The following is a 5,721-nucleotide window of genomic DNA, read 5'->3' as shown; positions in this document are numbered from 1 at the left end:
GGAAGTGGGCGTTTCGGCGAGCCTGGCCTCTCTCCTCGCATGAAGGTGCTGGAGCTCAGGTGTCAGAGTCGAGGCCCGGAGGCCAGATTCGGCCCGCCACCTCACTTTTTGTGGCCCTTGTAATGCTGATTTGACTTCAGGTTTCTGACTAATATACAGAAATTGCAAATTGTGTTTAACCTTGAGAATATTTGTCGGAGGAAAAACAAACTATCTTATTCTACAAATCTCATTTGAGCAGTTTTTGCCGACTCCTGATATCAAATCTTGGTAAATGTGTGATCAACACACTTAAAATGTATTTGAATTCACAGTCATTCTGGCCCTCTGAGACAAACTATCACTATAATGCGGCCCAAAATAAAAACGTGTTTGGGTGTTGGGATTAGGCTTGGGGGGGCGTGGAACCTGTTGCGTCAAAAATAAAACCCACACTTGTACATATAAACACAGGCCCGCGGAGCACTCGCAAGGAGAGAGGGAAAATTCGGCGGGGTGGGGGGGGGTTGCGGTTAAGGTTAAGATTAGGCCTGGGGGGGCGCGGAACCTGTTGCGTCGAAAAAGAAATCCACACTTGCACACATAAACACAGGCCCGCTGAGCACTCCCGAGGAAAGGGAAAATTCGGCGGGGTGGGGGGTGGGGGGGTTGGGATTAGGATTAGGTTTAAGATTAGGCCTGGGGGGGCGCGGAACCTGTTGCGTCATAAAAATAAAAACACACTTGCACACATAATCACAGGCCCGCGGAGCACTCACAAGGGGAGAGAAAGTTGACAGGGTGGGGGTGGGAGGGGGGGTTAGGGTATAGGGTTAGGGTTAGGAAAAGGGGGCTGACCCCTTCCCCCCAGGGAATAGGGGAATCAGTTCCTTCTCCCCTGGTGGAAGGTTGGTTTATATGTTGGTCCATCCTTGAACCCGTGGCCCTCCCCGCACCAACGTCCCATTTCTTTGGGCGTGTCCATCCATATGCCATTATACTTATTTATATTACTTTATCCAATTAGTCAATAGGTGTTTATTATATATATAGATAGTATTTCACATATATTCTAGCTATTCCGTTTATTATGTAGCAATGAATCTATATACATATAGTTATTGTTTATGTTAAAAGGAGATGCCTTTGTTAGATAAATGATTGCACCTTTGATATCTATTATTTTTTATGTATAAGAAAAAAACAAATAAAATGTTTATAAAAAACTAAAATATTAAATTATAAAAAATTTAACAAATCAATAATTGACTCTTAAACCTAACCCTAACCATAACCCTAACTCAAAATCTTCAATGAAAAAATGTGTGCCCTGAACAACGTTTCAGCTCTAAACCGAACCTGAGAGGTTCGCGGCACACACAAAAAAACTTTCTTTTCTTTGTCTTTTTATTTGACCTACCACTTAGGCTCCTCAATGTCAACTAAACTTGGCTGAGCAAGCAGCTGCTTTTATAGGGACCTCTCCCGATGGCTCCGCCCCTCAATTCCATTAAATGCCTGCTGCGTTTGTAGGATAGAGTATACCTATCAAATGAAATGAGTACACTATATTATGTGAATAATGTAATTTAAGTTTATATATATATATATATATATATACATTTGTAAATGGAAGTATATGTCTGTGGATTTGTAAATAATATATAAGAAAATTTTACGTTATACTTATTTTTTCATTTATAATACTATTTAAGTCTTTAATTTTTATTTAATGGTTATTTTGTTAACGTTTCTATACCATTTGTTATACTTTGTGTCTTATATTTCCTTCTCATAATTAAGTAAAGGTTAAACTTTAATATTGATAGTTATGTTTTAAGCAAGACTGGGGTTATGTTTAAACTGAGTAATTGGTTAGGTCTTAGACTAATTCAAAATAATATTTCTTTTTTGGTTAACAATTTAGGGTTAGAAGTTGGTAATAGGTTAGGGTTAGAAATTGGTAATAGGTTAGGGTTAGGGTTAGAAGTTGGGAATGGATTAGGGTTAGGGTTAGATATTGGGAATAGATAAGGGTTTAGAATTAGAAATCGGGAAAAGGATAAGGTTAGAAATTGGCAATAAATTAGGGTTAGAGATTGAATAGTGTAGGGTTAGGGTTAGACATTGGGAATAGATTAGGGATACAAATTGGGAATAGATTATGGTTAGGGTTAAAAATTGGTAAAAAGGTTAGGGTTAAGATTAGATATTAGGAATAGTAAAGGGTTGAGGTTAGAGATTTGGAACAGTGTTAAGGTTAGAAGTTTGGAACAGATCATGGCTGGGGTTAGAAATTGGGAACAGACTGTTTAAATATAGAAATTGGGAATAGATTAGGGTCAGGGTTAGAAATTAGGAATAGATAAGGGTTGGGATTAGAATTTGGGAATAGTTAAGGTTAGAAATTATGAATAGATTGGTGTTTAGGCAATAGTTTGGTTAGATTTTAAGTAGATATGTGGGCCTCCACTACGGTGAAGTTTAAGGCAGAATTTTGATATATAATTTCAATTAAGAGATAATGTTTTAATGATTTTTATGGTACTTCAGTTAGGGTATCGTTATCGGTTTCCTGAGTTCAGGCCATTTGGGACGTTCATACCCAACAACCAGATCCACTTACGTTCCATTGCCTTTCTTTTTAAGTCTGTCCAATTTGTGTTTCTTTGTAATCCTGACATCCGTATGGATTCCACACCATGGAGTAAAAAAATGACGGACTATTGGTCTATTTCTTTTATGTTTTTTATGTTGTACCTGTGTTGCATCGAGCGTTGCATCTGGGAATTCTTTGTTTCGCCTACATATTTTACACCAAATTTTCTGCAAAATATGAGGTAAATACAATTAATAGATCTTGGGTTGAAACCCTGTTCTATTTTGTGAATTGTTGAATCATAAACCCTACAGACAAATTTGAGGCTAGTAAGATATTTGCTTAGTTTTGGAAATTTCTGAGCCTGTAAGGATGGCAATCTTGCCCTCACAAGTAAATATTTCAAGTTTTTGTTCCGTCTAAAGGCTGAAATTACTGATATTTGAGGCATCCATGTAACTGAACCAAGAACACTTTGGAAATTTTGTTTCAGTTTTCTCTGCAATAAATTTCCCATCAACGAATATGTAGTTATAAGTGGGATCATCCTTGACATTCTTCCATTGCCCTTCTCTTGGAATATTTTTAAACAGCGTCGTAAAAATGATCTTGAATATCCTCGGTTCCGGAGAGCTTTGAACAGTATTTTGACTGCTGTGAGAAAGTCATCTTGCTTTGTACAGATCTTATAGAAGCGTAGGATTTGTGATTTGACTATTCCTCTTAATGTATGAGGCGGATGAAAACTTAACTAATGTACTAATGCATGAGTATCAGTATTTTTGAAATACACTTGTATGCCCAATTTTAGGTCTTGAGTATAAATATTTCCCTTATATATCTTATCTTAAAAGTTGATACTTTGGTGATTAATTTCTGATTTTAAATGAATTGAAGGATCATGTGAATTTAAAATATCTATGAATTCTCTTAAATTGTTGTTCTGTTCATGTCAAAATACCAAATATATCATCAAGGTATCTCAAATAGCATGCCGGTTTCAATACGCATTTTTCCAAAACTTCTTCCCAATTGGCCATAAATATGTTAGCGTAAGCAGGGGCAAATTTCTTGCCCATTGCTGTCCCCTTAATTGGTAAGAAATAATTACCATTAAAACCAAAATCATTTCGGGTCAAATTTGAATCTAATAGATCAAGTAGCTCACCATCTGGACGATTGGGGTCCAGAAACTTTTGAAATATCTTTTTAACACATTCGATCCCTGCTGGAACAGGAATATTTGTGTACAAAGAATCTACATCCATTGAGAAGAAAAAATATTCAGCTGAGATTCTGAGAGATTTCACTATCTTAATAAAATGATAGTGATATGTATGATGGGTGTTTGATTGATAGTGGTGTTAGAAAATAATCCAAATACTCTGCTGTTGCGTAGGTATCGCTTCCACGATCCAATACAATTGGTCTTCCCGGGGGAAGTTCAAAAGGGATTGTCCACTTCTTTGGATCCTTATGTATCTTTGGCAAGATGTAAAAACAACGTTCCCTTGGTTCCCTGCCCCCTGTCAAATATTGTTTTTGTTTGGCATTTATAAACTACTGGTCTTTTAATCTGTTCAGAATTTCTGCCACTTTAGGAATTGTTTCCCTAAATATAGGTTTTGTAAGTATTTTATAATAATTTTCATCATTTAACTGCTTTTCAGCCTCCATTATATATACCTCCCTACTTAATATGACTATTGAAGATCCCTTGTCTGCTGGATTGATGACCACCTGCTTAGCTTTCATCAAATATCGCAGAGCTTTCACCTCCTCTTGCTCTAAGTTAGGTTTTTCAGGCAATGGAATTGAATATTTTTTAAAAGGTTTTTTGTCCTGCTCTAACAATTGTCGCATTTCTTTTGGTATTTTGTCCGTTGGGGGAGTCCAAGTTGAAGGTCCCACACATGGACATGGTCTATTCCTTCCAGCATCTTTGAAATGTGCCACCAGTTTGTTTTCGATGGTACGCTTGCAGATCTAGTTGAAATTGCGGTTTTTGGTTCTTCCCTGTACTTAAGGATGGTATAAAAGACAACCCCTTACGCAGCACATTCAGTTGTGGTGTAGTCAGGGAGAATCCCTTAGCCAACACCACCACCTCTTGAGCAATTAAGGAGTGTGACCCCTCAACCCCTCTCGTACCCCGACTTAAAGGGTGGTCCAGTTTAAAAATTCAACCCAGTGAGCTAGCATCGCCTCTGCAGTCTCTTTCGTCCAATGCACATCATCCACCACCTGAAACCGGTCTTTTGGTAAAACGGGTATGAAGCCCATGTTCCTCTCGATGTAGTCATTCATGTCCTTAAGATTCTCTCGTTCTTCCAGAGGAAGTCCCTCTGAAAAATTAACAAGAGGGAGCCAAATTTCAGCATAAGGGAATTTCTTCTTTGCCGTTCGGACTGCTGCTTGAAGGTTCTTGGCCGTGGTTTCCTTAAATTTATTGGGTCTGCTGTTAATTCCAAAAGCTAACACCCCCTTTTCCACCACTAGATTTTCCGGTGGTTCTGTTTTCTCCAGCAGTCTGTCCCCATGCCGGAAATGACTTCCGGGGAAGGATTCAATTTGTAGATATCTGTTGACAAATGATGGAATCTGGCTAAATTGGAGTTCCCAATTATCAGCCATTTTTTCTGAACTTTCAAGTCCCAATCTGTGAGTTTTCCCTGTGTGCTTGAGTGGTAATTTACTCTGCACTCTTGTGAGTCCTCCATCCTGCTGTTGTCTCATGAACCCAAGGAAAAATTAGGTACCATCTCCCGTGAGACATGAGCAGTAACCTCCTGTTCTAGGTTCTGCTCAAAGGATATAAGTTCCTTCACCTCCTCTTGTGGGTGTGATGTTTCTGTCACCTCCAAGATTCGGCCCAGCTGCTGAACTGTTGGTAGCCGAAGATCAGTGTCCAATTCAATATCCCCTGGTTCCACCAATTGGTATTTCCTCAGCAGTTCATCAGTATCATTCTTCCATTCCAATCCCCGGTCAATTCCCGAGGATCCTAGCTCCCTTATGTAGTTCTCCAGTGGTGGGATTTGCTCCTTCACCAATCTCTCTCTTGGTTTTCGCTTTTCCCTTCCTTCCTTTAGAGTCTCCCTATGAACCTCCTCTCTTTTTTGGAAGATCACCTCTTGGACTGG

The sequence above is a fragment of the Hippichthys cyanospilos genome, chromosome 22, assembly GCF_059441005.1.
Source record: "Hippichthys cyanospilos isolate Australia breed blue-spotted pipefish chromosome 22, RoL_Hcya_1.0, whole genome shotgun sequence".
NCBI lineage: Eukaryota > Metazoa > Chordata > Actinopteri > Syngnathiformes > Syngnathidae > Hippichthys > Hippichthys cyanospilos.
The sequence above is the reverse complement of the archived record's forward strand: the minus strand, read 5'-3'. Positions refer to the sequence as shown.